The 24769-nt window shown below is 42.0% G+C and overlaps 1 protein-coding gene across 1 annotated transcript in view; it reads right to left on the reverse strand.

Moving 5' to 3' along the window:
- The window catches only part of LOC132423046 (metabotropic glutamate receptor 7-like), a 98953-nt gene that overhangs the window by 23036 nt on the left and 51148 nt on the right, over positions 1-24769 (reverse strand). Inside the window, exon 6 of the mRNA XM_060008358.1 lies at positions 2603-2714. The gene's annotated coding sequence lies outside the window, so the exon portion shown is untranslated. The remainder of the gene's footprint in view (positions 1-2602; positions 2715-24769) is intronic.

The raw sequence follows: 24769 nt of genomic DNA on the forward strand, positions 1-24769 counted from the left end.
GGGAGGGGACAAAGCCCCCCAGCTCCCAAGCCCCCTCACCAAAGGCCCCATCAAGGGCTGGGGAGCAATGCAAAACAATCCTGGAACCCACGCACCTTCAAACCGAGAAGCAACCCTGTCCATCCACAGCACCTGGGGGTGCTGGGGCTCCCTGCCCCCACGACCCTGTTCCAGACCCCCCAGCCCAGCAACCATAATAAACAGCAAGCTCTTTTTCTTTATGACACCAAATTCCTCCAAGCCGAACAGCTCCTTCCATCACTACCTCAGCCATAGATCACATTAAAAACTCACAGAGGGCAACTTAAACACATCACATTTGTTTCTCTCTATATTATTTCAATAGTAACGGCATTAAAAATGGATTTTACTGCAGAAAATAAATATCAACACGTGGGCCGGGAGCCCAGGCAGGGGGAGAGAGCCCACCAGGAGAAGGTCCCTGAGGGCTTGGGCACAGCTTAGGCACTGACCAAGGAGGTGGCTGAGAGGACAGACTACACCTGGGGTGGGGTGGGGTGTGGGGGGAATGCCTGGGCAGGGGGCAATGCCCGCCCACCTGGGCACCTGCCCCAATGCCAGACCAAGAGGGACAAGAGTCACTGGTTTGAACTGGTCCCCCAAAGCTCATGCCCTCACTGATCTTTGCAACCTCTGGAGGGTAGGAGCTCTGGGGCAAGAAGTTCACTAGTCTCTAGAGGTTATTCCAACTATTGACACAGCAGAAGAAAAAAATGAATTCAACTTACTATCCAGTTTGATTTTTCATTACTATAAAAATATACATCTGCTCAAAGGAGGGAGATGGCAAGCTGCAGGCACATGCCACCTGGGGGGTCCCCCTGCAGCTCACCACCACAACCCAGCCTGCCCCTCCAGGCGGCAGGGGTGGGGGCTGTGTGTGGGTGGGGGACGGACCAACTGGTAATCTGTCACCTACAGCCCCAGCTCACACAGCTACACACACCGGACCACACGGAACAGGAACAAGCCAACAATAGAAACACCCCAAATGCTCCTGGCAGGACTCTGCCCAGGCCCGGGCGCATGCCCCCGCCCCGCCGGCGGCAGCAGCGGACGAAATGTGGCCACCCTGACCCGGAGGCAAACTTGTCCTCACACCCTGAGCTCTGCCCAGGGAACTGGGGCCAAGTCCCACCTGACACCAACTGGTCCGGCGGGAAACGCCTGCCCAGCCAGACAGGCACAGGCCCCCCAAGGGTCCCTCCTTGTGCTCAGGGGCCAGGCTGGTGCAGCCTGGCCCTACCTCCCAGGGTGACGCCTGGGCCCAAATTCAGCTGGCCCTGCCAGTCAGCCACTGGTGCAGAACGGAGGGCACCAGGCTCAGCCCCGCCCAGCCCCAGGGCCCCCAAGCTAGGAGGGAGGGGGGACTCCCCACCCCTCCACATCTGGCCCTGGCCCCCAGGGTCTGCGGTAGAGAATTCCCGCCCCCGCTTCTCTCTCTCTCCCTTCTCCCTCTCAGTGCCCGCTGCCCGTCTCAGGGACGGCCCCAGCTCCCGCCTCCGGCCAGCAAGGCCCACATCCTTCCTCCCTCAGCTGGCCCCTTCGCCTGGCAGGAGGCTGGGGGGTCAGGCTGCTGGGGAACCCCTCCAGCTCCCATCAGTCTTCATCCCCAGCCCCCAAACTCTGGGTTGCTGTCCCTTTTCCTGTAGAACAGGAAACAAGGTTATTTCCTAGACTCAGAGCCAGCCCTCTGCCCCTCTGGCTCTGCCTGGGGACCAGGACCCAGCAGGGGAATGTGCCCTTGGCCAGAAAGCAGAGGGATTCTGCAATTCACCCCCAGCTACCGGCCCAGGGGGCTGACAGCTGTCACTCAGCACCCCACCCCCTGGGGAAGAGGGGGCCGATTCAATCAGAGCCTCAGAGGAAACGCATTGATAGGCGATTATTTATTTATTTATGCAAAAGTGAGCCGACTTTGTTCACCAGGTAACCGGGCACGCGGCCCAACCCCTACGGCCCTGGCTGCCCCCAAATCCCTCCTCCGCCCCACACCCGCTCCGGGTCATTAGGTCCCCGCCTCTCAACTCCCAGAGCACCAGCAGAACCTTGGGATTTGGGGGTTGAAGGGGAGGGGCTCCTCCCTCCGCAGTCTCCCCCTTTTCCAGGGCCGTTCCTAAAATCCAGCCTTGTTCTCCGGTCCCACGGTCCCCCCTTCACCCATCCCCGCCACACACTCAGCAAGCTGGAGAGCAAATTGCAGTTTTAAATCCAAAGACGGAGGGAGGGGGAAGGAGGAGGGGGCGCGCGGCAGCGCTGGGTGCGTACCTCGCCCCCGAGTCGGGGGAGCCGCGGGGCGGCCAGGAAACCCGGGAACCCCCCCTCCCCGCGCTCCCTTCTCGTCCACCTCCCCCTCCCCCTTCCCGGCGCTGCCTGCCAGGCTTCGAGCCGAGCCCAGCCGAGCCGCGGGCCCCGGTGGAAACAAAGACCGATCGCACCGCGGGCACCGCAGCCACGGGGTCCCGCGGACCGGACCCGGGCGCGCGGAGGGGGCGCAGAGCACCCCCGGTGCGCTGCACAAAAGAGCCCGGCCGGCCGGTCCCCAGCGGGGGTCTAGGGCTGGGGAGGAGGCGCCACTCACCGGAGTGCTGGGCTGCCGGCTCCGTTGCTCCGAGCCAGGCGAGGGGCTTTGGGGGGCGTCTGTCTTCCGACCGCGGCAGCGACGCGGGCGCTCGGCAGCTTCGCCGCTCACCCTAAAATCGAGATCATATTTCCCTTTGAGTCCTAACACTATGATAATATCATCTCAGTTATGGTATAAAGCAGGTAACTGATTTGAGAAGGGTACTGAGTTTGAGGACATATTGACTGATTCATTCCACAAATACTTTACTAAGCGACTATGCTAAGGGCCTGGGATCCCATGAAACAAAATGCCAGCAGAAGTGAATCTCTTTAATGAAACAAAGTATGTGGAAGACAAATCATTAAATGCTTACTTACAGTAAAGCATGCAATGTATCCTGAAATAGGATATATAAATGACTATACGTCCAGGGCTTGCCCCAAGAGCAAGTCTTCTCTAAATGGATTCTTTTCTTTTCTCTTTCTTTACCTTGTCTTCCCCACTTATACCTCTACTCTCTGCTTCAGTGAAAGATATTTCTCCTTTCCACTTCTAGCTGAAAAAAAAAAACAAGTCTCAGGTGTCAATTTACTATGTAACTGTGGGTCCCTCTCTGTGTTACAAAACAAGACTCAGGAGACAGTGAGTCCTGATATCATGACCTCCAAAAGGGTCACAAGGGATCTCTGAAAATTTCAATAGTTTTAGTGTCTTTTCTACATCTTTTCCAATGATTCAGGTATGGAGGTTTCTATATCTTGGGCCTAGAATTCCTTCTACTGAGTGGCGAGTCGATGTGGTTTTAGTGCTTATATCCTATAAGTTCTTTTAATTAGTGTCTTATAGCCTCCCAAAGTGTTTATATATATATATATATATATATATATATATATATATATATATATATATATATGACTGGCCACCATTTAAAATGAAAAAAATAATTTACATTGCTACTTATCCTCATTGAGTTGCCCATTTAAGAAGCAGAACTACACTGTCAGAGCATCCACTTTTGTAAGAACTTAGCCATAGTATTTTAACATATATAGTAGTTCTCAATATTTACAGTGTATTGGAAGCACCATAGTAGTCAGGGTACTCCAGAGAAACAGAACCAATAGGAGATATATAATAAATATAATGTAATATATGTAATTGCTTTAACATATGTAATTGATATTAAACATATTAAATATTAAATATATTGTATATGAAATATAAGCTGGAAGCTAGGAAATCCAGGGGTGTAGTTTTCAGAACTGACGTAAGCCACAGTCAGAGGGCAGGGGATCAGATCAAACACTCAGGTAGAGAGAGCAAATTCTCCTTTCCTCTGACTTTTTATTCTTTTGGGGCCCTCAAGAGATTGGATGAGGCCCACCTACACTGGGGAGGGAAATCTGCTTTACTCCATCTACCAATTCAAATGCTAATCTCATCTGGGAACAGACCCACCCAGAAATAATGTTTAGCAAAATATCTGTGTATCTCAGCATATAGTTGAATTGACACTTAAATATTAACCATTACATTCTGCAAACCTTAAAATATACCAATGCCTCAGTCCAACCCCCAGAAATTCATATTTAATTGGTATAAATTACAGGCTGGGCTTTAAGATTATCAAAAGCTCCCCAGGAGATTTTAATGAATCACCAAAAGTTAAGAACCATTAACATCACAGAACATTTCTTTCTTGATGAGAAATCAAAATGCTTCTCACTTTTAGCGTTGATGCCCTGGGAGAGATATTATCTACCTCTGTAAGGTGCCTTCAGAGTATCCCACTGTACCCCATGTAGTCAGTATTTTCAAACAGGCCACTGCAAACATGTGCCTCCAAGTCTGGTCAAAGTCAATCCAAATATTTTTCCCCAATATGGTAGTAGATGGGTAGAATTTCTTTTATGATCACCACGTTGTATGGTAGGCATAATTATTCCCATGTAGAGGGTGAACTGAGATTCAGAGAAAAATAGGGGTGCATATTGCCACAAAGCTAGCAAATGTAAAAAATTAGGAAAAGGTCAAGTTTTCTGATCCGAGTTAAATAAGTAGTAGGTATCCTTATTTTATTTATTCCACAGATACTACTGTCAGGGGTGAGTAGAAAAAAAGCAAATGAATAAAAATGTAGTCAGCCTATGAACGAGAAGATTAGCTAGCATCCTTCACACAAAAGACCTGATATGTATCGGTCACTAGAGAGGTTTAGTCAGCTGTATTTACAGTCCCATAAATGGAAAGAAGCATCATGACAAAAGGAAATTCTATAAATCCAGGAAAAAACACATCAAATTAAATAAATAATTCACAGGCAGAGCAAAGATTACAGAGTTGACTCTGATAACAAAGTATCTAAAATAAGTGGTGATGTGTTTCTCCAACCACACAGGCTGCCAGTCCAGGTGCAAAGGAAAATAAATAAAACTATTATAGATCTAGTAAGAGTTAAACAGACAATAAAAACCAACAATGGCGATGAATTTTAAGTTGGTGATTCTTTGAACAATCTTCAAAAGATTTCATTTGCTCTGTTAACGCAATGTCAAGTCCATTTTAGAAATAAAAGAACATTTTTCTGCTTGCTAGAGTTTAGACATAAATCCTCAAACTGTATTAAATCAAGATGCTTCTAGAATCATAGCGCTAAAGATCATCAAGGATTATTAAAGAACTATAGTCACCCCCTCATTTTACAGGTGAGAAAACCAAGGTGGTAAATGACTGTGTGATGGCCTTAAAGTCCACATGATTCCCATCAGTGGCCAAAACAAGATTAGAATGCAGGTCTCCCATTTCCTCTTCACTTAATTATTCATCATTCTTTAGTCATTTTGAGCACAACTAGTGCACTGCTGTTTGAAACCTGACCTTTCCAATGGCAGTCAAAATGCCATACTTTAATAGTGCTTCCATTGTCTTTGACCAGAATATTAAATAACTGGCAATCATGTTCTGAGCTTCTTTCCAGATGAATTATATGTTAAGCTCTGTTTCAATATTGATTTGTAATATACTTTAAAGCATGTTGATCTTCCTCTGGTCTCTTCTTACAGTTCTGAGCTACATGAATGCTAGAGTTCCTAAAATTTGTGATTTTCTGAATGGCTATCTCTACTATGTCCACCAACCCAACAACAATCACTGCTTGTTGCTAGACAGAAAAAAAAAAGTTAATAAATTTACAAGTGAAATCCTGTGTTCGTTTTTTTAAAATGAAAAACAGAAACCTATTTGATTTAGAATCTAAACCCTAGAAGCATACACAGGGCTTAAAGAAATGTATGATTCTTCTATGGAATATTGGAGAATTCTTGTTTAATCAATGGAAGCACATCGTTAGTTTACTCAGGTCCCTAAAAAGGCGGAGGACCTCACTTAAAAGAAACAAGTGACTATCTTAGTTAATGTAAATAGAAATGCATTTCCAGCTTATTTATGGTTGTTCATTTCTATACCATACAGTGGTCTGTTTCTCAGGACATCAGTATAAAAGGCAAATTGATAGGTGAGAAGGGTAAGTGGTATAATAAAAAAGTTAAAAGCATGGGCTACATCACATGGACAAGTTACTCAGCCTTTCTAATCTTCCATAGGTACATCTATAAAACAGGGAATAAAACATATTACAAAGAGATATGCTTCTCCTCCCGCCATGCTTTGGCCTTCACATGTTTGGGAGGCATAGGAGATCCAGTGCCTTTTCCCTCCATCCTATTCTTGGAAGAGGAATTGTTAATGTTATTGGTCAGTAACCAGAACATCTATGGAGCAATGGGTAGAATTATTACATTTGAAAGGGACAAACGTGTCACATGGTTCTGTCCCAGTAGCTCAGCTTATGATTCACAGAATAAGGCATGTTAGCTTAAGCTTGTCCCATGACCTAGTCAGCTGTGATTTGGGGGCAAGAGAGAGAGAGAAGGAAAGCCTCAATTAGAATTCCAAAATGAAGTAACAGCGGCTAGCTCACTAGTAATAAGTAATACTTTGGTCTTTTCTGATTATCGTTTCTTGTGTATGGATCCCTTGGCAGGAAACTTAACCACCCACTTCAGAGGTCTGTTATGAAGTCCGATATGGTATAAAAAGTGCACAGTGCAGTGCCTCATATGCAATAAGCTGTCAAAGAATATTATCTAGATGACCTTGGATTTGCACTTAAATGTTTGTTATTAAATCAGTTTGCATGGGACTAGTATCCAGAGCCTCAGGATAAAGTAGATTCATGTGAGTTAATAAATGAAAAGCTCTCTGAAATTCTAGATGGCAGGTCATGCTAAGTCAGGTAAGTGCAAGCTGGTGGCTGGGCGTTCCCTCAGGACACATGTTTTGATGGAATGAGGACTCAGGGTGTAGAAACCAGCTTGGCAGTGGATGGTAAACCATTGCCCAGCACATGCTGCCTCCTGTTAAGCAGAAGGCTCTCATGCAAATTGCTTTCCGAATCGTTAGCTGTCGGCAACCCTCAGCTCTGATTTCTGATTTTGCCTGCAAACTTTTCATATTGGGCAGGCTCCCAAGCCAAACAAGTTGCCCCTCTGCAGGCTTTGTTCCTGGGGGTGAGAAGTGAACCTCACAGATAAGTCAAAGTAAGGATGCACCATGGACTAATACACACTGAAGGAACAGACTCCTGTAAGCTAAGGTGATGAATGCCTTTGAAAGTAATTTTCATGCGGCTTCCTATGAGAATGTCAGCCAGGCTCCAGAAGTTATATGCTGCAATTTTAAAATTATCTGCCTCTGTAGACTTCTAAAGCTTCTATCAGCTAAGAAGTATCTTTTTTAAAAAAGAAAATATTTTTATACAACTTTAAAGACTACTTTCCATTTATTACAAAATATTGGCTATATTCCCCCTGTTGTATAATACATCCTGGAGCCTACTTTACACCAAATAGTTTGTACTTCCCACTTCCCAATTCCAACTCTTAAATTGCCTTTCCCCCCTCCCCCACTGGCAATTACTAGTTTGTTCTCTATATCTGTGAGTCTGCTTTTTTTATGTTATATTCACCAGTTTGTTTTATTTCTTAGATTCCACATATAAGCGATATCATACAGTATTTATCTTTCTCTGTCTGACTTGTTTCTCTTAGAATAATGCCCTCCAAGTCCATCCATGTTGCTGCAAATGGCAAAATTAATTTCATTCTTTTTTATGGCTGAGTAGTATTTATATATATATATGTATGCAAATATATAAATTTAAATTATATATATATATATATAAAATCTTCTTTATCCATTGATCTGTTGATGGACACTCAGGTTGTTTCCACGTCTTGGCAATCGTAAATAACGCCTCTATGATGCTGCGAACATTGGGGTGCGTGTATCTTTTTGAATTATAGTTTTGTCTGGATATATGCCCAGGAGTGGGATTGCTGGATCATATGGTAATTCTATTTTTAGCTTTTGAGGGACCTCCGTACTGTTTGCCACAGTGGCTGTACCAATTTATTACATTCCCACCAGAGGAATGTGTGGGAAATCTCTGTACCTTGTGCTCAATTTTACTGTGAACCTAAAACTTAATTAATTCCCAGCAGCATTAGCAAATAAGACCATGCATTTTTTTAAAAATCTTTTTTTAAGGCATCGTAAATATTTGCTGAATAAAATGAGAAACTCTATCTCGATTGGGTGGATTAAATCAGCAGAAACTAAGCTTCACCTGTGATTTTAGCAGCTGAACTGGTTGAGAAATTCAGAGCAGAACAGGCACAAGTCCTCTCTGAACAAGGTAAGGTACAAGAAAAGGAAGGATGGATGTTGTAGGCAAATCATAACACTCTATCATGGCTAAATATAATATCAGGAATTAAATAACTTGAAATCATATAAAAATTTCCTTTACTCGTATGCCCCCTCCCGCATAAAGTGGAAGGTGAGCACAAATGTAAATCAAGCAGGCAGAGGCTCCCACTATCTTATATATGAAATCAAAATTTTAAAGTGTTTTCTTCAGAATCCCTTTTGCCTGGGTGCAGAAGAAAAAGTAGCTGATGAGTGCACCCAAAGGTAAAATGAAAAATAGTAAAAGAAAGTTTTTCTACATTTTTGAATTTAAAATCTGAAATACATTTCTTTAACACTCTTCTTACTTATACCCATGTACCTTAAAAACCAAAATTAAAATTAAATTGTATTAGAGCAGAGGAGCAAAAATTTCCAGCCAATCCAAAGGTTAAGTGGTGCCTGATACACCGTTTGAATAAAGTTACGAATCCATATCCAGACTCAGCTAGAAAATTAAAGCATGCTGTGATCACTCGGTACGAAGAGGGGTCATGGCAATTGATTTTATTTATACACACTTTCATACATAATAATTTATCAAATTTGTCCTATGCCACTTTCCATGCTTATTTAATCCTCATTTAATCTCTACCAAATGAATACTGTGAAACATGTTTAATCATTATTCCCATTTCCAAGATGTGGGAACTGAGGCAGGAAGTATGGTACATCAAAATTCAGAAATTTTGTCACTCCAAATATATCCAGGTCTAGCTCTTTAACCTGTATAATAGTCTTTTTCTCTTTTCCTTGCCGTGTGAACCTTTCATCTTCTCCCACTGTCAAATTCAAGTGTTAACTCTAACCTCTCTTGACCTCCGCTATCCACTGAAGGATGCCTTCTGGCTTCCTAGAAAAGCTTCACCATTCTTAGCAGAGTACTTGAGATCTAGCAGGTGCTTTGTTAAGTGAATGAGTTAATAAACATATAAGAGAACATTAAAATTACCATTTAAGGGATGGAGAAACAGGCTCTGAAAGATTAAGTAATTTCCTTCACGTAAGGGGTCAAGCTGGAATTCAGATTCTGAAGCCCAAGTGATCACCCTCAGAATAATCTAAGTTATATTCATTGGGATAGAATATGCTCAGTCTATATCCCTCACTAGACTCTAAGGAACAAGAAGGCAGTACTAGGCACCTAATGCACTTCATTTTGGGTAAATTTTTCATTTATGCAAAAATACTTGTGTAAAGATAGACTAAAGCCTTAAACTTTCCCTGCTGGATTCCCTGCTCAACTGTGAGTACTCCTGTGATGAAAACTCGCCTAACGCACTGAATGACCTTGACCAAGCAGCTTTCCTTTACAGCCTCCATTTTCTTTTCTGTAAAATACTGTTGACAGGACATGTTCCACCTGCCTCATAGAAATGCGTTTATAAAGCACTTTGGAAAGCATGAAGCTTTCTTTTTTTTTTTTTTCGGTACGTGGGCCTCTCACTGCTGTGGCCTCTCCTGTTGCGGAGCACAGGCTCCGGATGCGCAGGCTCAGCAGCCATGGCTCACGGGCCCAGCCGCTCCACGGCATGTGGGATCTTCCCGGACCGGGGCACGACCCTGTGTCCCCTGCATCGGCAGGCGGACTCTCAACCACTGCACCACCAGGGAAGCCCAAGCATGAAGCTTTCTTCAAAAGCAAGCAAGTACTTTAAATGTCATTATTATAGGACTCCTTAAAAGGAGCCTTTTTATGGTGAAAAGAAACCTTAGCTTATCAATTGTGCAACTCAACCACAGAAAATTTAAGGCGGAACATGCATGACACAATAATAATTCCAAATAAATCCTTCTAATAGTTAAGTAAAGAGAAGTCAAAATTCTTCTCTGGACTATTTTGATTTCATACAAAGGGCATCCCTTTAGAAGTTATGGAAGTTCAGATACAGAGCCTCAAACTCTAGATTGCAATGTAGCATTTGTTTCTGAACTTCTGCTGCCAGTCTTGCTAACAGTTCACTTGCAATGTAATATATTACTGCATTTCATTTCTAGGCAAGAACATTATTTACTCACAGGAGAAATACTTTCCTGAGGAAAGACTGTCTTTGGAAACTTTCAAGGACATTTGAGAAATGCTTCAGCCCAAGCCACAAAATTATGAGCATGCTTTTGTGCCTCTCTGTTCCCAGGGCACCATTTTTAAAAATCTTTCATTTAAGTTTATTGCAAGCATCCATCTTCCCTTTCCAGAAAAAATAGCAATTAACACAACTTCATTGATTTCCAGTTTTCCTCGGTGTCATTTCATAATGCATCTATTGTATGCAGTTCACATCATCATTTTCATCGCTTTCAACATTTTCCATGTTGTCTCCCTACCTGAATTGTGACTTTTTGTATGGAAAGTTTTATTTTTCACTTGCATCTTACTTTGAATAAATCTGAAATCAACATTCAGGATTATTTATTTTTATTTTCTTCAGTATGTTTCTAACTTAGCAAACTATGGGTAAAAATGCCATGTAACAACAGTATGTAATATTTACATAGAGCCCATGTAGTGAACATAGTCCTAAACTCTTACCAAATCCTCACCAGACCCTATAAAGTAGGTACTATTAACCTTGTCATTTGATAGATGAGAAAACTGATGCATAAACTGGTTAAGTAACCTGTCTGAGGTCAGATAGCTAGTGATTACTTTCCCCATCACCGCCATTGTTTAGTTAATGCGTCCTTCCCATCTCAGTTCAAATGGCACTGACACAAAAAAGCCTTTCTTTGACCTCCTGAAAATACTGGGTCTCGTTGCTTTTACAGCATCATATGTTTATTATTCATTTCACATATTTGTGTGATTAATTATATTTGAACGTATTTTTCCTAAGGGTAACTCTAGTCCAGCTGTGCTTTCCAAATTATGAAATCTGGGACTACGTGGGCTATGTCTGTTTTGCGTATTACTGTACTTTCAGTATTTGGTGCATGGTAAGTATTCAGGAAATGTGATGGATGGATGAATACAGGACTTTGTAAGAACAAATAAATAAATGACTGGATCAATAAATTTGGTTGATCATAACATAAACAACAGTGCCATGTTAAAAGTTTTCTCTGGGTCTATACACAAACTCTTCTCAGACAGGGTTCCTGTTTGCTGTCTACACCACCAGTTGGAAGAGAAAAAAGCCAATCAAGGTCTGACTGTCATGTGTACAGGCTGAAGCTGATGCATTAGGTTGAGAGACAGGGTGATTTAGGAATAATTTTACTTCTGGCTGAACTATATATAGAACCAAGTCTTACGTAAAAAAAACCCTACTTTTAATATGATTGTGTGAAGAATGAAATAGGAGCATCAAACCCATTAATTGCGATATTTAAATATATTGTCCCATTTCCACATTCATTTCCATGAATTTGGATGCCATTAGGTCAAGCTAACCCAAGCATTTACACCACCATGATAAATAGTGAAATATCAATGGATACACAAAAAGAAAATTTCCCAAATTTAGCAGAGAACACATTAGCATGAACTTGTAAATTTAACATTCAAGTTCATTGGCGCACAGAGAACCAAGTGACTTTTGTTAAAGTAGGAAACTTTATGACTATCTGAGGACATGAACATTGAGAAAGTGCTCCCTATTTTAAAACCAGGACCTTAGAAATATTTTAATGAATTTATTTTTTGCGTATCTGCCATCTAGGTAACAGTAAAACTCAATATTTACACATCAGATTTTTAAAACATTGTGCATATATACTGTATACTGCTACAGAATATAAGTTGCCCCCAAATCTCCAAGATACAATATAGGATCAAACAAACAAACAGAATGACAAGAAAAACCAACTGTAATATTTTGATACCTCTTAATTATTAAATAATTATGTTTAGAGAAATAAAAGTTAAAAAATTGTGCTCTGGAGAGTATTTAAAATATGAATGAACCTTCAAGATGGCAGAGGAGTAAGACGTGGAGATCACCTTCCTCTCTACAAATACATCAGAAATACATCTACATGTGGAACAACTACAGAACACCTACTAAACACTGGCAGAAGACCTCAGACTTCCCAAAAGGCAAAAAACTCCCCACGTACTTGGGTAGGGCAAAAGAAAAAACAGAGACAAAAGAATAGGGATGGGACCTGCACCTCTGGGAGGGAGCTGTGAAGGAGGAAAAGTTTCCACACACTATGAAGCCCCTTCACTGGTAGAGACAGGGAGCAGTGGGTGGGGGGAAGCTTTGGAGACACGGAGGAGAGCACAGCAACAGGGGTGCGAAGGGCAAAGCGGAGAGCATCCCGCACAGATCGGTGCTGACCAGCACTCACCAGCCTCAGAGGCTTCTCTGCTCACCTGCCAGGGCAGGTGGGGGCTGGGAGCTGAGGCTCGGGCTTCAGAGGTGAGATCCCAGGGAGAGGACTGGGGTTGGCTGTGTGAACACAGCCTGAAGGGGGCTAGTGTGCCACAGCTAGCTGGGAGGGAGTCCAGGAAAATGTCTGGATCTGCCTAAGAGGCAAGACACCACTGTTTCGGGGTGCACAAGAAGAGGGGATTAATAAAGCACTGCCGAAACGAGCTCCAGAGACGGGCGTGAGCCGCGGCTATCAGCGCGGATCCCAGAGACAGCATAAGATGCTAAGGCTGCTGCTGCAGCCACCAAGAATCCTATGTGAAAGCACAAGCCACTGTCCACACTTCCCCTCCCGGGAGCCTTTGCAGCCCGCCATTGCCAGGGTCCCGAATTCCAGGGACAACTTCCGCGGGAGAACGCACGGCGCGCCTCAGGTTGGTGCAACATGACGCTGGCCTCTGCTGCGGCAGGCTCACCCCGCACTCCGTACCCCACCCTCCGCCCGGCCTGAGTGAGCCAGAGCCCCCGAAGCAGCTGCTCCTTTAACCCTGTACTGTCTGGGTGAAGAAAAGACGCCCTCAGGTGACCTACACGCAGAAGCAGGGCCAAATCCAAAGCTGAGCCCCAGGAGCTGTGCAAACAAAGAAGAAAAAGGGAAATCTATCCCAGCAGTGGAATACCTGAATAGACAATGAATCATCCCAAAATTGAGGCGGTGGACTTTCTGTGATTTTGTCTGTATAGCTTTGCTTATACCATTTGTCCTATGGTTCTGTCTGTACGTCTTTTGTTTCTTTGCTTTTTAGTATAGTTTACAGGGCTTGTTATCATTGGTGGATTTCTTTTTTGGTTTGGTTGCTCTCTTCTTTCTTTCTTTCTTTTTTTAAATTACTTTTTAATTTTTAAAAAATTTTAATATTTTTTTATCTTTTATTTTAATAACTTTATTTTATTTTTTACTTTCTTTCTTTTTTTCTCCCTTTTGTTCTGAGCCGTGTGGCTGACAGGGTCTTGGTGCTCTGAAGGGTGTCAGGCCTGTGCCTCTGAGGCAGGAGAGCCAAGTTCAGGACATTGGTCCACGAGAGACCCCCCCAGCACCACGTAATATCAAAAGGAGAAAGCTCTCCCAGAGATCTCCATCTAAACGCTAACACCCAGCTCCACTCAACGACCAGCAAGCTACAGTGCTGGAAACCCTATGCCAAACAACTAGCAAGAGAGGAACATAACCCCACCCATTAGCACACAGGCTGCCTAAAATCATAATAAGGTCACAGACACCCCAAAACACACCACAGGATGCGGTCCTGCCCACCTGAAAGACAAGATGCAGCCTCATCCACCAGAACACAGGCACCACTCCCATCCACCAGGAAGCCTACACAACCCACTGAACCTACCTTAGCCACTGGGGGCAGACACCAAAAACAGCAGGAACTACGAACCTGCAGCCTGCAAAAAGGAGACCCCAAACACAGTAAGTTAAGCAAAATGAGAAGACAGAGAAATACACAGCAGATGAAGGAACAAGGAAAAAACCCACCAGACCAAACAAATGAGGAGGAAATAGGCAGTCCACCTGAAAAAGAACTCAGAGTAATCATAGTAAAGATGAGCCAAAAGCTTGGAAACAGAATGGAGAAAATACAACAAACGTTTAACAAGGACCTAGAAGAACTAAAGAGCAAACAAACAATGATGAAGAACACAATAAATGAAATTTAAAATTCTCTGTAAGGAATCAATAGCAGAATAACTGAGGCAGAACAGAAAAGTGACCTGGAAGATAAAATAGTAGAAATAACTACTGCAGAGCAGAATAAAGAAAAAAGAATAAAAAGAATTGAGGACAGTCTCAGAGACCTCTGGGACAACATTAAACACACCAACATTCGAATTATAGGGGTCGCAGAAGAAGAAGAGAAAAAGAAAGGGACTGAGAAAATATTTGAGGAGAATACAGTTGGAAACTTCCCTTATATGGGAAAGGAAATAGGCAATCAAGTCCAGGAAGCGCAGACAGTGCCATACAGGAAATATCCAAGGAGAAACATGCCAAGACACATATTAATCAAACTATCAAAAATTAAATACAAAGAAAAAATATTAAAAGCAGCAAGAGAAAACAACACATAACATACAAGGGAATCCCCATAAGGTTAACAACTGACCTTTCAGCAGAAACTCTGCAAGCCAGAAGGGAGTGGCAAGACATATTCAAAGTGATGAAAGGGAAAAACCTACAACCAAGATAATTCTACCCAGCAAGGATCTCATTCAGATTCGACGGAGAAATTAAAACGTTTACAGACAAGCCAAGGCTAAGAGACTTCAGCACCACAAAACCAGCTTTATTACAAATGCTAAAGGAAATTCTCTAGATAGGAAACACAAGAGAAGGAAAAAACCTCCAATAGCAAACCCAAAAGAATTAAGAAAATGGGAATAGGAACATACATATCAATAACTACCTTAAATGTAAATGAATTAAATGCTCCAACCAAAGGACATAGACTGGCTGAATGGACACAAAAACAAGACCCCTATATATACTGTCTACAAAGGAACCACTTCAGACACATACTAGGGACACATACAGACTGAAAGTGAGGGGATGGAAAAAGATATTCCATGCAAATGGATATCAAAAGAAAGCTGGAATAGCAATTCTCATATCAGACGAAATAGACTTTAAAATAAAGACTATTACAAGAGACAAAGAAGAACACTACATAATGATCAAGGGATCAATCCAAGAAGAAGATATAACAATTGTAAATATTTATGCACCTAAAACAGGAGCACCTCAATACATAAGGCAAATGCTAACAGCCATAGAAGGGGAAATCAACAGTAACACAATCATAGGAGGGGACTTTAAACACCCCACTTTCACCAAAGGACAGATCATCCAAAATGAAAATAAATAAGGAAACACAAGCTTTAAATGACACATTAAACAAGATGGACTTAATTGATATTTATAGAACGTTCCATCATAAAGAACAGAATACACTTTCTTCTCAAGTGCTCATGGAACATTCTCCAGGATAGATCATATATTGACTTGTCACAAGTCAAGCCCTGGTAAATGTAAGAAAATTAAAATCGTACCAAGTACCTATTCTGACCATAATGCTACAAGACTAGCTATCAATTACAGGAAAAAAACTGTAAAAAATACAAAAACATGGAGGCTAAACAATATGTTACTAAATTACCAAGAGATCACTGAAGAAATCAAAAAATACCTAGAAATGAATGACAATGAAAACACGATGACGCAAAACCTACGGGATGCTGCAAAAGCAGTTGTAAGAGGGCAGTTTATAGAAATACAAGCCTACCTCAAGAAGGAAGAAACAACTCAAATGAACAATCTAACCTTACACTTAAAGCAAATAGGGAAAGAAGAACAAAAAACCCCCCAAAGTTAGCAGAAGGAAAGAAATCATAAAAATCAGATCAGAAATAAATGAAAAACAAATGAAGGAAATGAAAGCAAAAATCAATAAAACTAAAAGCTGGTTCTTTGAGAAGATAAACAAAATTGATAAACCATTAGCCAGACTCATCAAGAAAAAAAGGAAGAAGACTCAAATCAATAGCATTAGAAATAAAAAAGGAGAAGTAACAACAGACACTGCAGAAATACAATGGATCATGAGAGATCACTACAAGCAACTCTATGCCAATAAAATGGACAACCTGGAAGAAATACACAAATTCTTAGAAATGCACAACCTTCTGAGACTGAACTAGGAAGAAATAGAAAATATAAAGACACCAATCAGAAGCACTGAAATAGAGACCATGATTAAAAATCTTCCAACAAACAAAAGCCCAGGACCAGATGGTTTCACAGGCGAGTTCTAGCAAACATTTAGAGAAGAGCTAACACCTATCCTTCTCAAACTCTTCCAAAATATAGCAGAGGGAGAAACATTCCCAAACTCATTCTACGAGGCCACCATCACCCTGATACCAAAACCAGACAAAGATGTCACAAAGAAAGAAAACTACAGGCCAATATCACTGATGAACATAGATGCAAAAATCCTCAACAAAATACTAGCAAACAGAATCCAACAGCACATTAGAAGGATCCTACACCATGATCAAGTGGGGTTTATCCCAGGAATGAAAGCATTCTTCAACATATGCAAATCAATCAATGTGATAAACCATATTAACACACAGAAGGAGAAAAACCATATGATCATCTCAATAGATGCAGGAAAAGCTTTCCACAAAATTCAACACCCATTTATGATATAAACCCTCCAGAAAGTAGGCATAGAGGGAACTTGCCTCAACATAATAAAGGCCATATATGACAAACCCACAGCCAACACCATTTTCAATGGTGAAAAACTGAAACCATTTCCTCTAAGATGAGGAACAAGACACGGTTGTTCACTCTCACCACTATTATTCAACATAGTTTTGGAAGTTCTAGCCACAGAAATCAGAGAAGAAAAAGAAATAAAAGGAATCCGAATTGGAAAAGAAGAAGTAAAGCTGTCACTGTTTGCAGATGACACGATACTATATATAGAGAATCCTAAAGATGCTACCAGAACACTACTAGAGCTAATCAATGAATTTGGTTATATAGCAGGATACAAAATAAATGAACAGAAATCTCTTGCATTCCTATACACTAATAATGAAAAATCTGAAACACAAATTAAGGAAACACTCCCATTTAACACTGCAACAAAAAGAATAAAATACCTAGGAATAAACCTACCTAAGGAGACAAAAGACCTTTATGCAGAAAACGGTAAGACACTGAGGAAAGAAATTAAAGATGATACAAACAGATGGAGAGATATACCATGTTCTTGGATTGGAAGAATCAACATTGTGAAAATGACAATACTACCCACGGCAATCTACAGATTCAATGCAATACCTATCCAACTACCAACAGCATTTTCCACAGAATTAGAACAAAAAATTTCACAATTTGTATGGAAACACAAAAGACCCTGAATACCAAAAGCAATCTTGAGAAAGAAAAACAGAGCTAGAGGAATTACGCTCCCAGGCCTCAGACTATATTACAAAGGTACAGTAACCAAGACAGTATGGTACTGGCACAAAGACAGAAATATACATCAATGGATCAGGATAGAAAGCCCAGAGAGAAACCCATGCACATATGGTCACCTTATTTTTCATAAAGGAGGCAAGAATATACAATGGAGAAAAGACAGCCTCTTCAATAATGGTGCTGGGAAAACTGGACAGCTACATTTAAAAGAATGAAATTAGAACACTCCCTAACACCATACACAAAAATAAACTCAAAATGGATTAAAGGAGAAGGCGGAAGATGGCGGAAGAGTAAGACGCGGAGATCACCTTCCTCCCCACAGATATACCAGAAATACATCTACACGTGGAACAGCTCCTACAGAACACCTACTGAAGGCTGGCAGAAGACCTCAGACCTCCCAAAAGGCAAGAAACTCCCCACATACCTGGGTAGGGCAAAAGAAAAAAAGAAAAAACAGAGACAAAAGAATAGGGACGGCACCTGCACCAGTGGGAGGGAGCTGTGAAGGAGGAAAAGTTTCCACACACTAGGAAGCCCCTTCGCGGGCGGAGACTGCGGGAGGCGGAGGGAGGAGCTTCGAAGCCGCGGAGGAGTGCACAGCAACGGGTGCGGAGGGCAAAGCGGGGAGATGCCCGCACAGAGGATCGGTGCCCACCGGCACTCACCAGCCCGAGAGGCTTGTCTGCTCACCCGCCGGGGCGGGCGGGGCTGCGAGCTGAGGCTCTGAGGCTCGGGTTTCGGTTTCGGACGGAACGCAGGGAGAGGACTGGGGTGGCGGCTTGAACATAGCCTGAAGGGGTTAGTGCACCACAGCTAGCCGGGAGGGAGTCCGGGGGAAAAGCCTGCACCTGCCGAAGAGGCAGGAGACTTTTCCTTCCCTCTTTGTTTCCTGGGCCGTGAGGAGAGGTGTTTAAGAGCGCTGCTTAAAGGAACTCCAGAAACGGGCGCGAGCTGCGGCTAAAAGCGCGAACCCCAGAGACGGGCGCGAGCCGCGGCTGAAAGCGGGGACCCCAGAGACGGGCGCGAGCCGCGGCTGAAAGCGCGGAATCCAGAGACGGTCGCAAACCGCGGCTAAAAGCGCGGACCCCAGAGGCGGGCGGGAGACGTTAAGGCTGCTGCTGCCGCCACCAAGGGGCCTGTGTGCGAGCACAGGTCACTCTCCACACCCCTCTTCCGCGGAGCCTGTGCAGCCCGCCACTGCCAGGTTCCCGGGATCCAGGGACAACTTCCCCGGGAGAACGCACAGCGCGCCTCAGGCTGGTGCAAAGTCACGCCGGCCTTTGCCACCGCAGGCCTGCCCCGCACTCCGTGCCCCTCCCTCCCCGCTGGCCTGAGTGCGCCAGAGCCCCCGAATCAGCGGCTCTTTTAACCCCATCCTGTCTGAGCAAAAAACAGACGCCCTCCAGCGACCTACACGCAGTGGCAGGGCCAAATCCAAAGCTGAGCCCTGGGAGCTGTGAGAACAAAGAAGAGAAAGGGAAATCTCTCCCAGCAGCCTCAAAAGCAGCGGATTAAAGCTCCACAATCAACTTGATATACCCTGCATCTGTGGAATACCTGAATAGACAACCAATCATCCCAAATTAAGGAAGTGGACTTTAGGAGCAAGATCTATGATTTTTTCCCTTTTCCTCTTTTTGTGAATGTGTATGTGTATGCTTCTGTGTGAGATCTTGTCTGTATAGTCTTGCTTCCACCATTTGTCCTAGGGTTCTATCCGTCCATTTTTTTAAAAAATTTTTTTCTTAATAATTAATTTTAATAACGTTATTATACTTTACCTTCGTTCTTCCTTTCTCTTTCTTTCTTTCCTTCCTTCCTTCCCTCCTTTAGACAACGAATCATCCCAAATTGAGGAGGTGGTCTCTGACAGCAAGATTTATGATTTTTCCCCATTTACCTCTTTTAGTGAGGGTGTATGTGTATGCTTCTGTGTAAGATTTTGTCAGTATAGCTTTGCTTCCAACATTTGTCCTAAGATTCTATCCGTCCCTTTTTTTTTTCTAAATAAGAATTTTTTAATTCAATAACTTTATTATACTTTATTTTATTTTTACTGTATCTTCTTTCTTTCTGTCTTTTTTCCTTCTTTCCCTCCTTCCTTCCTTCCTCCCTCCCTCCCTCCCTCCTTTCTTTCCTTCTTGCCTTCTTTCCTTCTTTGCTTCTTTCTTTCTTTCTTCCTTCCTTCCTACCCTCCTTTCCTTCTTTCTTTCCTCATACTTCTACGAATTCCCTCTACTTTTTCTCCCTTTTATCCTGAGCCGTGTGGATGAAAAGCTCTTGGTGCTCCAGCCAGGAGGCAGGGCTCTGCCTCTGAGGTAGGAGAGCCAACTTCAGGACACTGGTCAACAAGAGACCTCCCAGCTCCACATAATATCAAACGGCGAAAATCTCCCAGAGACCTCCATCTTAACACCAGCACCCAGCTTCACTCAACGACCAGCAAGCCACAGTGCTGGAAAACCTATGCCAAACAACTAGCAAAACAGGAACACAACCCCACCCATTAGCAGAGAGGCTGCCTAAAATCATAATAAGGCCACAGACACCCCAAAACACACCACCAGACGTGAACCTGCCCACTAGAGAGACAAGATCCAGCCTCATCCACCACAACACAGGCACTAGTCCCCTCTAACAGGAAGCCTACACAACCCACTGAACCAACCTTAGCCACTGGAGACAGACATCAAAAACAGGAGGAACTACGAACCTGCAGCCTGCAAAAAGGAGACCCCAAACACAGTAAGATAAGCAAAAGGAGAAGACAGAAAAACACACAGCAGATAAAGGAGCAAGATAAAAATGCACCAGACCTAACAAATGAAGAGGAAATAGGCAGTCTACCTGAAAAAGAATTCAGAATAATGATAGTAAGGTTGATCCGAAATCTTGGAGATAGAATGGACAATAGAATAGACAAAATGCAAGAATCAGTTAACAAGGACCTAGAAGAACTAAAGATGAAACAAGCAACAATGAACAACACAATAAAGGAAATTAAAAGTACTCTAGATGGGATCAATAGCAGAATAACTGAGGCAGAAGAACGGATAAGAGACCTGGAAGATAAAATAGTGGAAATAACTACTGCAGAGCAGAATAAAGAAAAAAGAATGAAAAGAACTGAGGACAGTCTGGGACAACATTAAACGCACCAACATTCGAATTATAGGGGTTCCAGAAGAAGAAGAGAAAAAGAAAGGGACTGAGAAAATATTTGAAGTGATTATAGTTGAAAACTTCCCTAATAAGGGAAAGGAAATAGTTAATCAAGTCCAGGAAGCACAGAGAGTCCCATACAGGATAAATACAAGGAGAAATACGCCAAGACACATATTAATCAAACTGTCAAAAATTAAATACAAAGAAAGCATATTAAAAGCAGCAAGGGGAAAACTACAAATAACACATAAGGGAATCCCCATAAGGTTAACAGCTGATCTCTCAGCAGAAACCCTACAAGCCAGAAGGGAGTGGCAGGACATATTGAAAGTGATGAAGGAGAAAAACCTGCAGCCAAGACTACTCTACCCAGCAAGGATCTCATTCAGATTTGATGGAGAAATTAAAACCTTTACAGACAAGCAAAAGCTGAGAGAGTTCAGCACCACCAAACCAGCTCTACAACAAATGCTAAAGGATCTTCTCTAGGCAAGAAACACAAGAGAAGGAAAAGACCTATAATAACGAACCCAAAACAATTTAGAAAATGGGAATAGGAACATACATATCGATAATTACCTTAAATGTAAATGGACTAAATGCTCCCACCAAAAGACACAGATTAGCTGAATGGATACAAAAACAAGACCCTTATATATGCTGTCTACAAGAGACCCACTTCAGACCTAGAGACACATACAGACTGAAAGTAAGGGGATGGAAAAAGATGTTCCATGCAAATGGAAACCAAAAGAAAGCTGGAGTAGCAATTCTCATATCAGACAAACTAGACTTTAAAATAAGGACTATGAAAAGAGACAAAGAAGGACACTGCATAACGATCAAGGGATCGATCCAAGAAGAAGATATAACAATTGTAAATATTTATGCACCCAACATAGGAGCATCTCAATACATAAGGCAAATACTAACAGCCATAAAAGGGGAAATCGACAGTAACACATTCATAGTAGGGGACTTAAACACCCCACTTTCACCCATGGACAGATCATCCAAAATGAAAATAAATAAGGAAACACAAGCTTTAAATGATACATTAAACGAGATGGACTTAATTGATATTTATAGGGCATTCCATCCAAAAACAACAGAATACACATTTTTCTCAAGTGCTCGTGGAACATTCTCCAGGATAGATCATATCTTGGGTCACAAATCAAGCCTTGGTAAATTTAAGAAAATTGAAATTGTATCAAGTATCTTTTCCGACCACAACGCTATGAGACTCGATATCAATTACAGGAAACGATCTGTAAAAAAATACAAACACATGGAGGCTAAACAATACACTACTTAATAACGAAGTGATCACTGAAGAAATCAAAGAGGAAATCAAAAAATACCTAGAAACAAATGACAATGGAGACACGATGACTCAAAATCTATGGGATGCAGCAAAAGCAGTTCTAAGAGGGAAGTTTATAGCAATACAATCCTACCTTAAGAAACAGGAAACATCTCGAATAAACAACCTAACCTTGCACCTAAAGCAATTAGAGAAAGAAGAACAAAAAACCCCCAAAGTTAGCAGAAGGAAAGAAATCATAAAAATCAGATCAGAAATAAATGAAAAAGAAATGAAGGAAACGATAGCAAAGATCAATAAAACTAAAAGCTGGTTCTTTGAAAGGATAAACAAAATTGATAAGCCATTAGCCAGACTCACCAAGAAAAAAAGGGAGAAGACTCAAATCAATAGAATTAGAAATGAAAAAGGAGAAGTAACAACTGACACTGCAGAAATACAAAAGATCATGAGAGATTACTACAAGCAACTCTATGCCAATAAAATGGACAACCTGGAAGAAATGGACAAATTCTTAGAAAGGCACAACCTGCCAAGACTGAATCAGGAAGAAATAGAAAATATGAACAGACCAATCACAAGCACTGAAATTGAAACTGTGATTAAAAATCTTCCAACAAGCAAAAGCCCAGGACCAGATGGCTTCACAGGCGAATTCTATCAAACATTTAGAGAAGAGCTATCACCTATCCTTCTCAGACTCTTCCAAAATATAGCAGAGGGAGGAACACTCCCCAACTCATTCTACGAGGCCACCATCACCCTGATACCAAAACCAGACAAGGATGTCACAAAGAAAGAAAACTACAGGCCAATATCACTGATGAACATAGATGCAAAGATCCTCAACAAAATACTAGCAGACAGAATCCAACAGCACATTAAACGGATCATACACCATGATCAAGTGGGGTTTATCCCAGGTATGCAAGGATTCTTCAATATATGCAAATCAATCAACGTGATACACCATATTAACAAATTGAAGGAGAAAAACCATATGATCATCTCAATAGATGTAGAGAAAGCTTTTGACAAAATTCAACACCCATTTATGATAAAAACCCTGCAGAAAGTAGGCATAGAGGGAACTTTCCTCAACATAATAAAGGCCATATATGACAAACCCACAGCCAACATCGTCCTCAATGGTGAAAAACTGAAAGCATTTCCACTAAGATCAGGAACAAGACAAGGTTGCCCACTCTCACCACTCTTATTCAACATAGTTTTGGAAGTTTTAGCCACAGCAATCAGAGAAGAAAAGGAAATAAAAGGAATCCAAATTGGAAAAGAAGAAGTAAAGCTGTCACTGTTTGCAGATGACATGATCCTATACATAGAGAACCCTAAAGATGCTACCAGAAAACTACTAGAGCTAATCAATGAATTTGGTAAAGTGGCAGGATACAAAATTAATGCACAGAAATCTCTGGCATTCCTATATACTAATGATGAAAAATCTGAAAGTGAAATCAAGAAAACACTCCCATTTACCATTGCAACAAAAAGAATAAAATATCTAGGAATAAACCTACCTAAGGAGACAAAAGACCTGTATGCAGAAAATTATAAGACACTGATGAAAGAAATTAAAGATGATACAAATAGATGGAGAGATATACCATGTTCTTGGATTGGAAGAATCAACATTGTGAAAATGACTCTACTACCCAAAGCAATCTATAGATTCGATGCAATCCCTATCAAACTACCACTGGCATTTTTCACAGAACTAGAACAAAAAATTTTGCAATTTGTATGGAAACACAAAAGATCCCGAATAGCCAAAGCAATCTTGAGAACGAAAGAAGGAACTGGAGGAATCAGGCTCCCTGACTTCAGACGATACTACAAAGCTACAGTTATCAAGACGGTATGGTAGTGGCACAAAAACAGAAAGATAGATCAATGGAACAGGATAGAAAGCCCAGAGAGAAACCCATGCACATATGGACACCTTATCTTTGATAAAGGTGGCAGTAATGTACAGTGGAGAAAGGACAGCCTCTTCAATGAGTGGTGCTGGGAAAACTGGACAGGTACATGTAAAAGAATGAAATTAGAACACTCCCTAACACCATACACAAAAATAAGCTCAAAATGGATTAAAGACCTAAATATAAGGCCTGAAACTATCAAACTATTAGAGGAAAACATAGGCAGAACACTCTATGACATAAATCACAGCAAGATTCTTTCTGACCCACCCCCTAGAGTAATGGAAATAAAAACAAAAATAAACAAATGGGACCTAATGAAACTTCAAAGCTTTTGCACAGCAAAGGAAACCATAAACAAGACCAAAAGACACCCCTCAGAATGGGAGAAAATATTTGCAAATGAAGCAACTGACAAAGGATTAATCTCCAAAATTTACAAGCAGCTCATGCAGCTCAATAACAAAAAAACAAACAACCCAATCCAAAAATGGGCAGAAGACCTAAATAGACATTTCTCCAAGGAAGATATACAGACTGCCAACAAACACATGAAAGAATGCT

This window comes from Delphinus delphis, chromosome 3 (genome assembly GCF_949987515.2).
Source record: "Delphinus delphis chromosome 3, mDelDel1.2, whole genome shotgun sequence".
NCBI lineage: Eukaryota > Metazoa > Chordata > Mammalia > Artiodactyla > Delphinidae > Delphinus > Delphinus delphis.